This window comes from Harpia harpyja, chromosome 6, assembly GCF_026419915.1.
Source record: "Harpia harpyja isolate bHarHar1 chromosome 6, bHarHar1 primary haplotype, whole genome shotgun sequence".
Lineage (NCBI taxonomy): Eukaryota > Metazoa > Chordata > Aves > Accipitriformes > Accipitridae > Harpia > Harpia harpyja.
This window is the reverse complement of record NC_068945.1, coordinates 62679029-62698391: the sequence shown is the minus strand read 5'-3', so window position 1 is coordinate 62698391 and position 19363 is coordinate 62679029. Positions and strand designations below refer to the sequence as shown.

Below are 19363 nucleotides of genomic sequence, written 5' to 3'. Positions count from 1 at the left end.
CAAAAAGAAGTGTGAGATTACAGGACCATCTGAAACTGCCGTACTAATAAAATACAGGAAACCGTTGATCTCAGTAAGTGTCATTTACTGAATGCGTACAGAGAACTGAGTCTGTAAGGCTAAAATATCTTACTATTTCTCATTAATTTTTTTTAAATGTACAGTTCCTTGCGAAAGTCAAACACCGCAACTGGAGAACCCATACCCAAATGATTCTGCAGTGATCGTGGGTTTGCTGAAATTCTGAAGGCAGAAGATACCGAAGCTTTTCCTGCATAAATGCAAGGCTGACCATTTTAAAAAGCTTTTCACAACCCGCCAAAATAACTTAGACAATATCACACCATCTCAAAAAAAACAGGGGTAACATAAGGAGTCAGAGAAAAAAAAAAAATCAGAAAGCATATACAATTTTTTTTTTTTTCACATGAATGACTGTGCAACTGACGTCCCTTTAAACTTAAGCATCACTAACAGATTAGCCAGTAGCACAGAAAGCCAAAAAGCAGAACAAGAATACAACAGGAGCGATGGAATTTACTTAACAAGGTCTACAATAGATCCTGGCACATCTCTGGCTCAGGAAAAAAATTAAAAAATTGAAAAGACACTTACCGCAGGATTTTGTAAATATGGGTTGATGCTCGCATACCGCTCAGCGTTACATGCGGTTGCAAAAATTCACTCTGTCTCATGAGAGCATACGCATACACCCTAAGTTATAAATTCATGCAAGCTTTTGCCAGAACCAGTCAGACGTTTTCCTTTATTTCCACAGCTGCTGAAAAGTATTATCACATCTATACTCTATCATGTCCAAATTTTCCTGGCTTTTGAAATGATCCACACTTCCTATTTAAAGCTTGAGCTGGAACGGGTGTTTAACTCATTTCACAAAGAGTTTGGTTATACATCTCCCTTTATGAAAAATTTGAATTGTTTGGCTAAGAAGCAGTGTCTTTTTACCCCAAGACGCTACTCCAGCCACAGTTAAGTAAATAATACGAAACAAAACCAGGGAAAGGAACCAAAGTGTTTTGTAACTAACAGAGAAGAGGGCTTTGGGTTGTTTTCATAAAGTTCAAACAGAAGAAGTTTTATGACTTAAGTAAAAGGAGTGCAAAAGGGTTTGGAGAAGGAAGGTTTCCATTAAAGAGATCCGAACTGGTTCAACAGTAATTTGAGCTCCGCATGAGCTCACTTTTTGCTGTGCCACAGTCAGCAGCGAAGCAAAAACTTCACAAAACACAGGAGGGAGCTGATGACAGATGAGAGGGCAAGAGGCAACGCAGGGGCCATCTCTGAAATAATTACTAGCACTATATTGCAGCCTGCCATGAGAGAGCCTTTCCCACATTTTTAAAGTGGCAAACGTAAACAGCACTTTAAAGGAAATTTAACTGGAGTGGTGAACCAGGAAATGAAAAAAACAAGCTGGAAGAAAATGATGGATTTTACTGTGCCCCAAGGAGCAGCCCTGGGAAGTCCCAGCTCTCAACAGAGAATCCCACTTCATGGTCACCAGGGCTCTCCATCTGTAGGGAGCGGGATTTCAGGATGACGTTTCCTTTCCCCCCACTTTGCTGGCTGTCACAAGAGGCTGCTATAAGCTGTGGCAAACCCCCCTCTGAGACATGGAGAAGCCACAAAGCAGCTCAGGAAAGCTAACGTGCAGTAAGCCGCAACTGCTTTAGGGGTCTGGCAGAGACACCTTGGCTTACGGAGTCATCCTCTACCGCCTTTAAGTCAGCTCTGATTCATAGCAAAATAATCATTTTGATGGTGAAAAGCAGCTACTATAAATGCTTTCTTGCAACAACAGGGCCAACAAAAAGCTGAGACAGGAGATTCTCCAATAGCATCTGCAATGTATTGGACACAGGCAACCAAGGAGCAGGCTCGGGCCAGGCCCAGTGGTAGGTAATGCTGTGTAGAGTTCATCCCTGGCTGCCAGCACCCTCACTGCACAAGGGCAACCTGAGCACAGTCCCACCGGTTCCTGCAGCAGGTGATGTGGGTGACCCTTTGGAGAAAGGACCCCACAATCCCACAGCATGAGCCCACAGGAGGATGACTGGGGGAGTCATGCCAAACCTGCAGCCGACGGGAGTCCTAGCTCAAACCCAGTGTCAGGGCTGCACTTAAAGCACAGTACAGAGGCTGCCCCTGCACTCTCCTCTCGTGCGGTACAGGATGGTGCCCAGGGACCGCTGAGCTCTGGAAGGACACAGTAACATGCAGTTTGCCTGACGGGGATCTAACAAGACACCGCTTCATCTCAGGCAGCACGGCAAGTCTCCCTTCTGACAGCTTAATGTTTCACCCGCAGATCTGTGTGTAATCAGCTCAGTGTTAGAACCTGCAGTTAAACCTCGTCAGCTGAGCCTGAAGATTAGAGATAAAAAATGGGAGATTCGGGTACAAAAAGTAAAGCAAGGCAGTCAGAGTTGTTTTTTCCCTCCTCAGTACTCATCACTGTAACTGCACGCAACAGACAACCACTTGCAGGCAGCACTTATACCAGTTCAATCCTTTCTGGAGAAGTGGGCAGGCTGTTACCAGTTTCCAGCAGAAAAAGCTGAGAACTACCCAAAACCTCACACAGGTTGGGAGCAGGGACATTCATTCCTCCTGGGAGAGGCGAGACGCGCCACCATCTGCATTGGCAGCCCAGCTGCCCAATACCTACTCAGACGGTTTAAATCCTGACTTACTGGGTTGAGCAGCACTTGCAGAAAGACCTCGCATCAACAGGAACCAAATTAATGGTACAGGAGGAGGCAAGGCACAGTCTTTGCTGAACAGGAATTTTCCTCTCCAAGGAATTCTGCAGGTAGCATCCTGCATATTGCAGTAAATCAAGACAACAACCCTGGGCAGACCTTACAAGCAAAGTCAACAGGAGTCTTGCTGCAGGATCCATACTTTTTGTATATACAAATGTGATTTTAAATACAGAATGGCTTGATAAAGGTGACTCTTTAGGATACCAGTGCAAACACGCAAATGTACTGTGTAATGAACTGTGTAACCTGAATAACCAAGATTTCTTTGCATATAGAGGCTTGCTAGCCAATTTTTCTTCAGCTTCACTGTGGGATTGAAATGTAAATGGAAACGTAAATATTTCTGATAACAGGTAATAATGACTTAGGAGAGTCTCTCCAATTTTTATTTCTTACATGGGCAAGAGGCCAGACAGATCATTTAGTTTATTAAAGTTTTATTGATAGCAGTAAGTGGTACATTTCTGACATCCTTCTTTCCCCACCCCCGAATGTGGTCCTTAGCATTCCTTTTATGTAAAACAACAACAAACAACAACAAAAAGTTACTATGTAACTTCCTGCAAGATCCAAATAAGAAAGCTACAGATAAAAAAAATTAAAAAAAATAAAACCCAAATTCATCATTCAACATAGCCATCCCCATAGAAAGACTAACATGCAGATGAAATGGGAAAAAATCTTGCCTACGCTGTTAAGGGGAAATGCCGTATTAAAAAGGTAAGTTTTGAATAAAAAAACAAAGGCAGGAAGTAGGAAAAAATAATTAGATCCTTATACCCTGCAAGTTGGCCAAATGTATCAAACTTTGTCATATTTGTTTTTCATGTGTTACTCACTAGGCATGTTCATGCAGTGGGAAGAATACCAGATAAAACATGTGGTTATTGGCCAGCAGAGATAATAGAGTTAGAACGCAAGCTCAGGTCTGCAGCAGCTCTCCTTAATAAGTACTTCCTATTTAAGCAAAGACTGATCCTACATGATGCGACAGGCCACTGATACAAAGAAATCGCTTTACAATATGATCCCTGACTGTAAAAAAAAAAAAAAAAAAACCAAACAAAAAACAAACAACAAAACCAAAAACCAAACCAAACCAAGAACCAGCCAACGTATATTCACTGTGAGCTTACTGAGTTTCATACTAGTGTGTCTAAGTTTCCACTTCATGTAAAACCAACTTTTATCTTTCTGTAATACAACCCAGCAGTATGTTGAATTCAGTGGTTAGTCTTTCAACTCAAAAGGCCTGAAGCCAGTTTACAAATACATATCAATTTGAAATAACAAGAGTTTCCTATCCGTTCTAATTTTCAAGACTTTGCAATGCACATGTCACTGAAGTACAGGAATAGCTCATTCAGTTACAAAAAGCTGCTAGAAGGATGTGATAAATGAACATTATGCCTTTATAGTTGTAACCAAATGCAGGGACTGAAATACACAAGGTTTTTTCCTGTCCTCAGCTTTAAAAATTTTTCATGTGATTCATTGGTCAGAAAGTTAGCAAGAATGAAAGTGTTATCTACTATTCCCCATCTCAGCTACCCACCAAATGACAGTTAAATAGAGCTGAAGGAAATTGGTGTGGTTTGCTTGCACAGCAGCCTTTTGCGCCTTTACAACCATGTTGTAAAGCATTTAGACACAATGTAGGAAGAATCTAAGATCTATTCTGATGTCCACATCTTAGTTAAATCAGCATGGCTCTAGCAAAACTGGACTGCAAGAGCTGGGCTACAAGAGCCACCACCGGGAGTTCCCTTGGTGCAAAGCTAAGCTGCAAATACATCCAGAGAGACCTTTTCATAATGAAGAAGCAAATACAGGACCAGGTCAGGTATTTAAGTTAAGTGACCTTCTTAGATTTCTTATATGATAATTTAAGTGTGCACTCGCACCCCTCCTCATAAGTTTTGGATGGTTTCAGCCAAATTTTTAAAGGGTTTGAAGCCTCCAAGATACAAAGCTCCCCTAAATTTTACGTAAACTGGTGGCTGAGTAATGAAAGACTCCAGCCAGGAGTCCAGGCTCCGAGAGGGCTTATTCCCGTGCTGCTAGACAACAGTTACAAGTAGCACATTGGAAGGACATTAAAAAAACAAACAAACAAAAACAACCAAAAAACACACCCTCTAAGAATTTGGATCAACAGGAAATTAATTGTCAGGAAAACAAAACCAAGGTTTATGGAAGGCAGAACTGGAGGATCCCTACATTGACTATATGCGAACTGGATGACAACAGGGATTTAGTTATCCAGCACAGAAGAGTTCAAGCTTGTGATGCTGGTATGAAAGATTCATGCAAGCTTATCTCATGCAGATCAGCTAGAAAGTTTATAGCTTCAGTTTGTAGCAGAAATACATATGGTACAAACAGATATATCACAGTTTTGGTTTGGTTTGGTTTTTTTTTTGTTATCTCACATGTCATTTTCTTCCCAGTCTAGTATTACAGTCTGACCCATTTTTCTTCCCCAATCCAGAGATCAGGTCAAAATTTATCAAACATGATGATGATGAAAAGGTCAACTCTAATGTACCTACCTGCCTGCATTCTTTCTGAAAGTAGGTGTCTTGTAGGATACCTCTGGCTTCTGTGGCACATATAAGAAAAAGTGAAAAAAAACAAAAAGAAATAGAAAAAGCCCCAAAAGCCAAAACTATTCCAGCTTTAAGTACAAAGACCTCTTCTATTAGGAAAAACACACCATCACTGTGATGAATGTGATTAAAATTTCAGATTCTTGCAAGAACCACTTTCAGTCATTTTACAAACTTCCTGTCGTTTGTCGATTACATAATTGACACCTATAATCTAACGTATCTTTCACTTTCGGAAAAAAAAAAAGAAATTATTAACCTTTAACAAATTGTCTTATACAGATGGGATAATGCAACAAGGTCTAACCCTGCTGCAATGAGAATAAATCCAGTTTAATCCCAGCCTTCAGCTGAGGACAAGTCATATCACCAAAAGTCTTCGCAGTTACTATCCACTTCTCCATTACTTCTCTTGCTTATTTTGTTCAAACCTAGAGCAGAATCAGACACAGACCCGCCTGCAGTCCAACATCATCATTTGGCTCTGGAAGATACACACATGCTTGTACTGAGCCACACAGCTTCACCCTGTGCTTTACACCCTGTCTGTGAAAAACAACACACGGAGTGCAGAAAAGGGCTGGGAGGAGAGAAAGCCTGGTGCCATCACGAGTAACCACTGCAAGGCAGCTTGCTTTTATTTACTGCACACATATGTGTACACCTTACGGATTTCAGCTGAGGGCCTTTAACTTCTGAAGTTAGGTTTTCAGCTTCAAAAAAGCTGGCTCAGGATAAAAAGTTTCATATTCTTAACAAACACTACTCAAGCGAAGGGCAGAGGAACCGCACTGTAAATTCAAGCCTCCCATAAGAGAGACATAGAAAATGCGCACCAGAAAAAAAAAACCAAACCACCACACAATTCACAGTAGAGACTATACTGTTAAAGAGTTGAGAGGAAGACAACAGAAAAATCTGACGATTTAAACTGACCACCCTACATTGAATAGTATGTCGATACTCCCGCTCCAATGCCAAACCCACCCTGTAAACTTCAAACCCTAGATTCAAGTACAAACTTTAGGCAAAGATAAAGAAAGCCCTTTTAAAAAAATGCTCTTCTACTCCCCTTCCATTAAGGACTTCAAAGTAGTAACACTTAAACGTAGTCTAGGCTTTAAATGTCCCAAACTTCAATGACTCAAGCTTTTAAGCTTCCATTCATCCACTCTTCATTCAAAATTGGTTTACAGAAAGATTTTTAAATTGTTTTAAAGAGCACCATGGTTCATTGTAGGACCTTTTGATTCTCTAGCATGCACTATCACTTATTTACATTAGGTGTTCCATTAGTCAAGTGCTGGCTAGTTCACATCTAAATGAATCACAAGCACCAGAGCAAAAAAGACTGTTAAGGCAAAGGAATCCAGTTCAAACAACATCCAGAAGTACAGAAGACATTTAGAAGTCCAGAAAACTAAGAGAAGTTTGCTTTGCTTCTTAACTTGGCATGTTCAGAAACAAAAAACTTTCATAAAGAAAGTCTGAAATTGCTTAAACTTATACAGAAATGCCACTAAAAACTCCTTATCTCTTAATTTGGATCAGTGACACAAAGGCATTGACTGAAAACACTAGGTACTGCAATTAATTAAATTCCTTCCAAATGCATCTCCAGAAAAGGGCAGGGGGAGAGGGCATCCCAAACCCTATAACAGGACCACACTGTTCTCCCAAAATGCACAAATACTGAAGTGGTGCAGTAACCATGTGAGTGCTACCACCCCTCCAGCATGCAATTTGGAGAAGCAAGTGAGTATTGTGCTTTAAGCATCATCCTTTACATTAAAAAAAATAAAGGTCATGGCCCTTGCAATCCAGAGAACTTACCAAAAGCAAAAAAGAAATGTTTATTCTATGCTCAGCCCAAATTGTAATGAAAACTAACATTTGACCAGCACAGAGGAAAACTGCAATTTAATGAAACCACAGTTAGTGACATCCCATAAAACGATGCCAATCACTTGTCTTTGAGTCAGCTACATTTCCACATTGAGTAGAAATGCTTCGGGTGACTCACACCAATAATCCATCTGGGAGATAAGTAAAGGAAATCTCTAGCATGATTTTGTTGCAGCTTTTCAAGATGAAGTGTAATTTGCCTGGTACTCCTCATTTGAACTTCAATTATTTGAAAACTTAATTTGAATTCCGATTTGTCTTTAGGAATTTTCTCAGAAGCAAGAAGCTTAATGGGGGTAATGTAAGATGCACAAAATTGGCAAGTAAGGTAATGATCATGGTCTAACCAGATCCTGTTTTCACTAAGAAGCAGCGTTTTAGGCTGCCTACTTGCCTAAAGGCCTTTATGAGACGATTTCTATATTGGGGTAGTGAGTTTATGCTCAAAATACAAAGTTTATATTATCTTTTCATTATGCTTCCATCCTGTTTGTTCTTCTCTTGGTTCAAAGTCCCAAGTTCAAAATCTATCCTTGCACTAATTAGTTATAGCTGTAGGCAAGTCAATTCAGCCTTTGTTTCTCAATCTGTAAAAGGACAATAAATATTTATCTACTTTAAATAGATATTGGAAGGATTTGTTTACCCTGACACAGTTTGTTCTTCAAATACGCAATGACTCTATAAAATTCTAAGCAGAAATTACCTAGTTTAACCAAATTAACTGGAATGATTGTAATTTTTGTAAATGGCTTGTTGAGCTTTCATATCCTTTCCTTTCTGAGGGATACTGTTTCTTACAGTATGCTTCTAAGCCTCCTGTTTAGCAAACCATGATACCCTAAGCTGAGCTCACAGCATCTTAACTATGGCAGTTTAAAAAGAAAAAAAAAGAAAAGAAAAAAAAAAGAAACAGTACATTGATTACAAAGACATTTAATCTTAAGAATCTGAATGGTTGTATTTTAGAGTACTGATTTCTTTTTTTCAGTCCCCTTCCTGAGGAAAAATACCCAGTAGGAATGGGAGCTCCTTATTTCATTGCTTTTACAGTAATGAGTTATCTTTGATATTCGGTGTTTTGTTGACTCGTATGTGTGATCTGGTGCCTTCTAAATCCAATCTTTGCCTGACTTGATAGCACTCTAAACATCTGCACTTAGAAAGTAAATTAACTACATTTGTGGCTGTTTTAGCAGTCATTTAATCAGCTTCCTATTAGAAAGAAAAAAATACCCTAAACCAAAGTGTGATTCTGGAGATAAAATAAAGATGAATCTCAAGTCTTGTGAAGCATCAAAACTGAAAGGGAAACCAACTGAGGCTTCTTCATCGTTAAAGATTAGAAAAAGGTATAAATGAACTCACCACTAGCTCAAACTTTAATACTTAAGTCTACTAGTCCTGATGTTACTTGTAATAAAGAGATTAAGATCCCATACTAAAATGGGAGGAAGGGGTCGAAATGATCCCTCACAGCAGTCATTTAACGAAGCACCATTTTATCAATGCATGCTATGCCCAATTTGATGGGACTCTTCATTAATTCAATTTCAGTCAATGATGGAAGGAAAAAGCTCTTTGAAAGCACACACTCCTCTACCTTAAAGTTCATTCTAAACTCTTGCCTTTCAGTGCACAGAACAGGCATTACAAATGCAGCCCTCCCCCTGTATGCTACCAGATGATGGCAGTCAAAAGAATTAAGCATTAAAACAAAGCCCTCCATCAATACAGATAAAACACAGGAAAGTAAAACAGGTGACAATGTGCTTCAGCAGCTAGAGAGTCTTTTTTCATGCATAATTCTGAGGGAGGGGAAAAAAAAAAAAAGGCTCCAAAAAACAGTATTACTGAAAGCTGATATGGGGATGCTTCAACAATTAAGAATTTCGTATGGCAGACACCAAGACCTTAATTAGCATAGCATTATAAAACCTGGGCATCCTTCTGGGTGCAAAGTTAAGTCCATCACAGATTGAGCCGACCACAACCTCAGCACCACAGAAATGAGAGCTTTTCCCTGGCAGATGCTGTCTGTAGGCATCCTGTGCTAGCAACACCGTGACAGCTTTGAGGAAAGGAAGAGCTACTTAGCCACAGGAAATCATGGCAGTGGATTAGGAAGAGACCAGACAGATACCTGAATTACAATTTGAGCAGAAAATTTAGCTACTTAGGTACCCATATGGCCCACTGCTACAGAAGTCCCCCAGGATTTAAATACTTCCCCCTCTTTTGAAGTTCTTCACCCAGTTCCTTTAAAAACTATACCAGCATCACTGACCAGACCGATCTCGGACCCTGCATTTTGAACTGGCCCCCATTTTTAGAGTTGTCTGCTATAAAATTTCACAATAAAAGTGACATCAGTTGCGTAAATTTTCTAGCCAAAAGTACTGGTCTAACTTTTTTTAAGTCCTGTTTTCTTTGAAAATAAGATTTACTATAGACCTATGCTATTCCTCCCTGCAATATTTTTGGCTGAAGCTGGCAAACGGATTACATTTAGCTAAAGGAACATGTCTTGGATCTGTTAATCATATTAGTTACCTGGAAACAGGTAACAAGGTTGAAGAGATGCTTTTTTAGTGCTTCTACAGAGAAAAAGTAGGCCTTAACTAGCTGGAAAGTATATAGATCCCTATAGGGCAGCTTACAGTGTGAAAATTTGTTCCTGCAATGCAATAAACATGAGTGACGAAGCACCTTTATATGGATACATAAAGCTACATCTACACTGGAAGTTTCAGTAAAAATCTGGCTCTCCAGCAAAGCAGCTGCATTCAGTGCAAAACTGATCTCTGATGCAAGAAAAATTTTTCTACTTCAAGTTCACAAAACCACTGAGCTGGTGTCACAAAAAAACCAAACCCACAAACCAACCAACGTGCTTCACCTTTTTGTGTCTCTAATGTCCATTCACTCTCTCTTCCCTATTTAAACTGTAAATTCCTCAGGGCAGAGACTGTCTCTTTAGAGAGACAGTGCTACACAGGAAGGGCCCTCAGGCCACTGGAAAACAAAACAATAGTTGGCACACTTATTTTCTAACTTGATGTGCTAACTTGTCCTCCCATCCTCGAGCAAGGAAATTAATTTTATTCTGTTTACATATTACATTGCAAAAAAAAAAAAAAATCAAAGTCATTGCACATTCAGTAAATTCTTGGGTTTATAGAGGAAACTTTGAAGGTACAGCACTTCTGCACAATTAGGAAAAAGATGTAGCATAAAACACAGCCAGTTGATGCCTCCAACCTCTCCCTCTTTTTGCTCAGTTTCATCAGTCACTACCTACAGTGAAAGCAAGATGGGCCCAAGAACTCAGATTTGAGCTTCCCCAAAACAGTGAGTGTTTTGATACAATGGCATCTGTAAGACATGCTTCAGCCTTTTAAACTAAATCCTCCACCTGAGACTGACCGGCATGGACATTCATAAACTACAGCCTTCTTAACAAGCTTCAAGGCTGGCTTTCTAGTTGCTGGAACTTCAGAAAAATATTTTTGTAAGTCTTTTCAATGGGATACGGCTTCACCTCAAGAGATACATGCCTTCTGCTTTTCAGAGACATTAAATTTCTTGTATTCTAAAGCTAGCTTTTAAGGCATTTTCTGAAAAAGGAAGAACATGTTCACTCATATTTTGCATAAGAAGTTTATGACTTATTCAGCCTTCTTGTACTTGCAAGAAGAAATGTGTAAATGAAGAGTAATGGGAATGCTTAGACTGCCTTTGGAGAGCCATCCTGCTCCCCACGGTTGCTATCTGTGGTAACAAATAGCACGTACAGGACAACCCCAGAATACACAAGACTCCCTGCACCTGAGCATTTCTGATCAGTTAGTGTGTCGTTGTGCTGCTCTGTACGACGAAGGACACAGGAGAAAGGTGGGAGAGCAGCAAGGCAAGCCATGCTTACTGCTCGCCCTTGCTCTAGCAGCCAGCTATGAAAGCTCATCTCTCCACCTTGCAAAACCTACTGCCAGCGCAACTGGGAAGTCGGTTACAATCCACAGCACTCCAGTTTGCTTTTGCACATTACATAGAAGGATGGCCTCAAAGGTACTTCTAAGGCTTGGAAGAAAAAGTTGGTTTACTTTTAGAAATACCAAAAAAACCACCTCCCACCCAAAGAAAATCTCCAAACCACCACAACTCTTTCCCCATCCTTTCCTCCATTCCCTTAAGACACCCAAACCTGGCTATAAATTTCTGCCAGACTGTTTTCAGGGGGCAGCAGTGATATGCCAGGTACTATAAGAGTTAAACATGCGTATTACAGCTTACATGACATGACATGGCTCATCTTCAAAGACAAGTTACCTTGAAAAGCTCTAGGATGGAAAAAAAATACAAAACCATAATATAATGCAAAGACTATCATAACCCAATCAAATGCCTCCCTATTCTCTCCAAAAATAAACCCCCAAATCCCAGTGGATTCAGATGAAAATTGGCTTTCTTCCTCTACCAACAGCCAAGCCCCAACCTGCATCTCAGGGCGACCCCAGGCATCCACTCTTCCTTGAAGGGCACCGAGGAGCTCAACTACCGCAGCAAATCTGAAGGACACAGAAACAACGCAGTGGGATATTCAGCAAGTCATCTTTTCCCTCAATGACACTTAAGAAGAAACTGAGGTAGTGGAGATGTATTTCAGTTGAAACAGCAGAGCAGTACACATATTTGAAGGGCTGCTCAGCAACTAAACCTGCCAGGAAGAAGAAAATTTCCTTTGGCTCAAACTAAACTCCTTGCTCTTCAGAGGTACTAAACAGTAAAGCTTTTCCTCTATGGTCATATTAACATGCAAAGTGACTCAAGACCATCCATTCCAATCCCCATCCTTAAGTGCAATACCCAGCTAGAGGTGCACTTCACCCATCTGACAGCATAAACTCCAGCTCCCCTGAAATCTTTTCAGCTTATTTAGAAGCATCCAGCACAGGCACTGGCCTAGATTAGGAGTGCAGTTATGCACACATGAATGGTCTTGACCCACTTCTCGTCACATCGTCTTGACTACTCAGAGCTGTGAATTCTGCTTTATTATTAGCACCACAACAAAAGCCTGTGTATATACACAAGGTCTTAAGAATACCCATTCACTGTATAGGCAAGGAACGAAAAGAATTGTTCTATTATTTCCCATCATCATCCTCTTCTCGCCACTGAAAGACCCACTGAATGCCATCGCTATTGAAATACCTTTGACTGGCAGTGTTTGGCTCCCATTTAGAGCAGACACCACCAGACCTGGTGAGTGAGTGAGTACCAGTAGGCACAAGCACGGTGAGCTGAACGTCCTTCCAAGACGGACAGGAGAACTACTAATATTCAAGTAAGCAAAAGCAGCTTAATGTGGGCTTCCCTTTCTACACAATAACAAACAGTTTCAAGACTCAGTTTCCCCTCCCTAAAATAAACTATACCACAAAGCAGAGGGACTGCTTCAACCACAGTCAAACACGAGGGCAGTTTCTCCTTCAGAAGCATTTGTGGGTTTTAGCTCTCTAGCTTACAGGCAAGATGAATAATTCCTGAGTACAAGGTAAAAAATAAGACCCATCCCACCACAACAAGCAGCAAGGTTGCTGTCCAGGACATTAAAGCACAAGCATGTTTCACACTTCATCATCGTACATATAGTTCTCTACAGGACTCCAATACAGCTCATACAGAGGGGCAGTAAATGTAAGAGGTTGAGATTTGCTAAAGGACAGAACAGAGATTTTACAGTTCATCCTGCAGGCACATAAGCTGCCTGAAAGTGCAGTATAAATGTAAAAATAAATAAATCGATCTCATCTAAAAGAAAGGAGTTTGTCCCACTGTTCATAAACGACTGCGCTATTCTTCTCTTTCAAGAACAGCATGTATTTGCACAAAAGGCAACCTTCTGGCTTCATGTTGCCAGAGAAATTTTAAAAATGTAAACAAATCCAGGAGTTTTGCTTCTAGGATAAATAAAGCTAAATAAGGCATAGGTTACTGCATTTGTGCTCCTCTGCTCATGAAACTAGGATCCTTGTCCCATCTAAGCAAGCTGATGACCTGCTGAAGACTTAATTAACTCCAAGCCAGACTAGATCTATACTAGAAAGCAAACTGCACTAACCCTGCACCTGCACCACAAACCCTGCCCTCCAGCTACAGATGCAGGCTAAAAAATTAGAGTAACTACTGATTCCAAATGTTATTTAAAAATGTGATACAGACCAGTGGACAGAGCACTGCACACAACTGCTCAAAATCTGTGGCTTATTCTTTTATAGACACAACTTGGGAACACTGCTCTCCCACCTGTGAGTCTCCTACCCTTCATTACACAAAACTTACAGTGTTGGCCTGAACACAGGAAGTAGGCTGCCAGCTCGAAACATGTTTTGAAACTAAAGTTAAACAATGACAGACTTTGCAATTGTAACAGTCAACCACCACAGTGCTGTAAGGAAAAGCATTACTTCAAACTTCAGTTTTCCCAGCGTGATGACACACGGAAGTAGCAGGTATCCTCCGGTGTTTTCGAGTTATATAGAAAGGCGAAGAAAAGACCACATCCTTCCTTTTCTTGCAGATGCCAGTGCTCCCTGCTCATATAACCCCTGTGAGATTTCTGCCACAAGAGAATTGCCACACGCAGCTCCCCACTGTCGTGCAACACACACAGCCCTTCGCACCAACGCCCTGAAGCAGAAGAGCAGCCGGGAGGGAACAGCAGCTACGTGAGTGTCTGTGCATAGCCAAAGAGCAGCTGCCCCTTTAGAAACCACCTTTAAAGAGAAGCATGAGCCTGGTCTCCCAGGATGGGGATCTGCACTCACATCATCTCACCCGGCTGCTGGGCTCACAGAAACGCAGTCCTGGTCTCGCCACAACCCTCCTGGCTCTGCAGAGCCTTCTCTTCCCTTCTGCTGGGTCCTGCTCACATGTAACTGTACAACAGGCCAGACGAAGGACCTCCCCAAAGATCTAGCCAGAGACCCATCTGTAAAAACAGCACCCACTATTTAAAGGCAGGTATAGAAAGGAGAAGAAAAATGTCTCTTACTGTTTTTTCTCTCTCCTGCGTACACTGAAAGTCTTTGTTTAAGCACTTATTATAACACAACCTGCCTGTTTTTCGTAATCTAACAAAGACCAACATGCATGTTGCTGGTGGAAGAGCAGTCGACCACTAATTGCAACACAGCCAGGTAACCAAACTGATTTTCATACCATACCTCTTCTCTTACTCCTTCATGCAGGGGGAAGTTCTTTCAACACTAGCCAATAAATAGTTCAGGAGACACGAGTTCAAGTTCTTGCACAACTACCCACCTCCTGTGTAGTCACGGACGACCCATTTACTTTCTTGTGCTTTTATTCCCCATCTGCAAAGGGAAGGTGTCCTCCCAACAGTGGGAAGACACAGCACCTTTCCACTTCAGCATGGTTTTGAGAGGATTAATATAAATGAAGTGTCCACAGAGACAAGCCTGACAAGAACATGCAAGATGTGGAAAGAGAAAGTATCACCGATAAATGTAGTTCCAGCCAGATAATTTACCTTTCTCCTAAAAAACATTTTTCCTATCAAATTTGCAGCTCTATGTTCAGGTTAGCATGTGACCAATTCTCTTTCCACAGCTGAATCCTTCCATTGTCTTAGGTTAAAATTAAACATCGAAACCCCAACTTACATGCTCTTTAAGTAAAGACAGAAGGGTTGCAGGCTCAACGTCATGTTAAGCTGCAAACCATACTTCCACTGATACTCTGGAACACGCCACGTCTGGCCAAACCAGAATAAACTTCAGACTGATCACTGAATTGAAGAAGCATTAAGCACATTTTTGCCCTGCAAAGTTAGACAGTGCATGTATCTTGCTCTTTGATACTTGCTTTTTCCAAAAGTGTTAGAACGGCATCAGCTGTGAGTTGTGTCTGACATGCTCTTTCTGTGTACTTATGAGATGCAAATATATCCAAAGTTGTACAGCGCAAAGATGTCAGATACAAAAACGGCTCAGCAGAGACTCTGCAAAGCTGAGAGCTGAAACTTGCTCTGTTCAGAACTACCACAGTGCCAAAACAGCCTTAGAGTTGGCCATGTGTATTTAATACTGTTAACTGCATACAAAGATAACATAGTTTTATTCAATAAAAATCTTTTTTTTTGAAGCTTTGATGGAGCCAAAGTTCTGTTAAAGCCAATTACTGGTTAAACAGTTCCACTCTTCTTCCCACAGCTAGTAAACAAGAATATTTCCTTCTATCGTCCCCCATTTTTCCTTCTGCTCCAATTTTTAGAGGATTTTCCTGTCCTTACTGATGTTATGAAGGGGTGTTCTCAAAAAGTTGCTTCTCAACGTCCTGAGTATGGCACTCTGTAAAAACTGAGTGACTCCCCCACCCCCACCCTGGTCTGCTCAGTCTCTCTCAAGCCTGGCTGTTCCACTGTGTGACTGTCAAACAATCTGCCACTTCAGCAAATGCACTGACCATAGCCACCACACAAGTCAGCTTGTAAAGAAGAGGCATGTGCATGTGTGAGAAAGGTCTCCCAACTGCAGCTGCCACACAGCTCCTCACTTACCTAGTCGTGCAGGGGTGGTGTAGGGTTCAGTACAGTTAGTCTCAAAACCTTTAAATGCTCAAGGGTGAGCTAGAGGTCAGAGAAACTTCTTAATTTTGAAGAGAGAAAAAAAGATGCTAAGACTGAAAAAGAAAGAAGAGAGTAAATTAAGGGATATAAGATCTGAAGCAGAAAGGAGAAAGCAAGTGGGAAAGTATTTAGAGGACCTGATGAGCTGACTCTCCCACCTCCTACCTCTTAATTTTGGGAAGCATCCGCGTACCATTTGAATTAACAATACTTAAGTGCGCAAAATCGCAACATTACTTGTGAGCAGTTTGGACTCTGAAAAACAGAAGTGACACTTCACCTGCCAAAATCATCCCTGGCAAAACTCCACCAACATCAGTGGAACTACACCAAGCATGAAATTGGCCCACAGTTGCTTTAAGACAATAAAGGCTTTGTTTTAGGAGATATAGGGCTTTTGTGGTTCTTTTTAATAAAGCTCAGCAAACAATTGTTTATTGTGCCTGAGCAAATATCACCGACAATAAGCAAGCAGCTATCACATTCATAGTACACGCTGTCTGTCCGTATATTGCTAGGAAAACAATCATCAATAAAGCAAGAGATTCTCAGTATCCTGTTCATATCACAGGGAGATTAAAGACAGTTTAAATGCCTCTCAAATTGCCTAGAAGATCCACAAGCAATTATTCTCATTTTTAACAACGTTCTTCCACACTCCCACTTCTCTGACGAGTCAATGCAAGTTAAATATCCTCATCGGTGCTCCAGGATTGAGTGCACACATGTATGTACCACAACACAGCACAGCACCGCTGCCAGAGGGTTATTCAACAACATTCCCACCGCAAACTATACACAGCGACCACACTATGCTCACACAGAAGCATCTTTTCCTTGTTTTGTTGCATTTTTGTTTGACTATGCGAATTCTCAACAAAACCCAAAAAGTTCACATGTTCCTGCCTCTCTCTCGAGTTTGCTACAAGCATGCCCTGAACTTACAGGACCAGACTCTGCTCCAGCGCCAGCCATGGCCATACACCGCATTTGCACAGTATAGATATATGCCAGAACTCATTAAGCTATGAAAAAATCCAACGGAAGAAGCAAACAAAGTAGTTAAGTTACACAGAGTTCCTGCACTGCACCCCTTCCCCTTCTGAACCCCCAAAAAACATTTATCCGTGCATTTACCCTGGCCAGCTGCACTGCCTTTCAAACCAATGTGTAGGAAAATCTGGACATTTGGATACTCGGGGCCCTTGAGGGAAACTTTGACAGAACTGCACTGGAGCGCTTGCTGCGCTCCCAGCTTTTACTTTTTTTAAAGATTTGTAAGGAAACATCCACTCTCCACATCAGAAGTTCAGCTGCTCTGAATTCTCATTTTACAGGGCAGGACATATAGAAAATAAGTATATTTTTTTATTTGCTTCTCCTTTTCCACCTCTTCTTCCTACCCAACACCACACGCCCCCGGCCCCACCAGGCTCCAGCCCCCAGACCCCGCCACGCCGTGGGGGTGCCCCGACCGCAGCCAAAAGGCACCGGAGAATAAAAGTTGCCCCACCGGCAAGCCGAAACCGGCAAGCCGAAGCCGGCAACCCCACCGCCTCCACAGCCACGGCGAGGCAGGGGGAAACCCGCGAAGCAGCTAACGGCTCGGCCGCGGGGGTCGGCGGGCGCCCGGCCGGCGGGACCGGCAGCCCCCCCCCCCCCCGGGCACCCTTCTACTTCCCTCCCTCCCTTTTTTTTTTTTCGCAGAGCCACGATTAACTCCCCGGGTTTCCCCTCACGAATGAAGGCGCAGAGACGGCGCTCTCCCGCGGGAGCCCCACGGCCCGGGGGTGCCGCCGCCGCCGCCTCCCGCCCCGCACAGCCCTCCCGCCGGCGGCACCCCGAGAGCTTGTGGAGGGGGCGCGGTGATGGGACCCCCCCTCACGCCGCGGACCCTCACAGGGAGCCGCCTTCCCTCAGCCACCCCCGCGGCCGTCCCGTCCCGTCCCGTCCCACCCCGCCAGCGTCGCGCCTTTGTGTGAGGAGACACAAAACCTACCTCGCCGGGGCGGCTCTCCCCGCCCGGCAGCGCGGGGGGACGAGGGCAGGGAGACCCCGAGGCGCCCGGCGGGAGGAGGGAAGGAAGGAGGCCGGCAGCCGCCCGCCCGCTCCCTGACTGACTGACTGACTGACTGACGGACGGACGGACGGACTGCCTGCCCGCCGGCACGGCCCCGCCACACGCGCGGAGCCGGCCCGGCCTCGCCTGAGGGGAGCGGCGGGGCGGGCCGGGGGCGGGCCCGCCGCTGAGTCACCGCCGAGGCCGCCCGGCCGCCTCCTTTGTTGTCAGGCGTGGAAAAATCCGGGGTTGGGGGGGGGGGGGGGTGCTGGCTGGGTGGAAATCCCGAGAGAAACGGTGGGGGGAGAAAGGGGCTGTGTGGAGGCGGAGGTGGGCGCCGTGGAGCCCTGCCTCCTCGGGGCGCGGGGAGGGCGGCGGGGGGGGCTGCAGCCGGGCCCGGGAGGGACAACACGCGTGGGGTGCCCGCGGGCGGTTTTCAAACGCTTGCCGAGGCCGTTGGTCCTCTTGAGTGGCCCCACTCACCTGCAGGAGCCACCCCTCTCTCCATGGCAGAGGAATGTCCCGGCTGCGCCTTCGTTTAACTTTCCCCGAGTGTTTTTTTTTTCTCCCTTTCCGTGGCCCGGAGCCCTACCCGCTGTGGATATTTCCACCGGTCAGTCTGCAGGGATTAAAAGTCCCCACTCTGCGAGCGGACCCATCTGAGTAAGAGGCCAAGAAATCACGGCCAGCCGGCCAAAACGTGCCTCAGCACGTCCCAAAGTCTGTTTCACAGCGAGTACTACATGATGGAGACACGACAGGGAGCCTGGGACACAGCATAGCATGCACAGACTTTGGGAATGAACCCCAAAAAAAGAAAGACCTTTGGGGATGAAATGTGTACTTATACGTTGGTGTACATAGTTGGATTGGATCGATTTCTTTTGTATATTTATCACTAGGATTTCTTCAGAGCAGATAACTTGAATCGCAGCGAAGTGACAGAAGCAACTTGAGTCATCCCAGGGATGGAAAGCTCCAGACTGATTTCAAGAGCTCAGTAACTTGAGCTGAGCATTCAGTGTTGCTTGGGCTGTGGAGACAGACCCTTCCCCTCCAAAAAGCCCCAAGAAGTCCCTGCAGGAAGGGTACTGGGTGCTCAGTAGATGGTGCTGTTTCCACCGAATTGGTCCTAAATAACCCACTGCCCCAGCATGGTTAAGGGGAGTGAGTGGGTAAGGAGAAATATGTTTTCTGTGGGGCAAGGCTGAAATCTGGGGTGCAGGTACGTACTAAAAGAACGCTCAGGTCTTTGTGTGCGGCTGTTCTTTCACTAGGAAGAAAAGGCAGCCTGGGTGAAACCTAACAAATCAATGAAATCCAGAGCATGGGTGGCCACTGTCAGTTCTGG

The 19363-nt window shown here is 43.5% G+C and overlaps 1 protein-coding gene across 3 annotated transcripts in view; it reads right to left on the bottom strand.

Moving 5' to 3' along the window:
- Window positions 1–18106, bottom strand: part of LOC128143229 (protein FAM107B) — a 62176-nt gene extending 44070 nt beyond the window's left edge. The window contains exons 1-2 of one of the 3 annotated variants that reach the window (XM_052790237.1): window positions 17953–18061; window positions 15885–16006 (exon numbers count right to left, since the gene is read on the bottom strand). The gene's annotated coding sequence lies outside the window, so the exon portion shown is untranslated. Of the gene's footprint in view, window positions 1–15884; window positions 16007–17952 lie in introns of all 3 variants that reach the window. The other 2 variants (XM_052790239.1, XM_052790238.1) reach the window with 2 other exon arrangements.
- Window positions 18107–19363: the final 1257 nt, after the last annotated feature.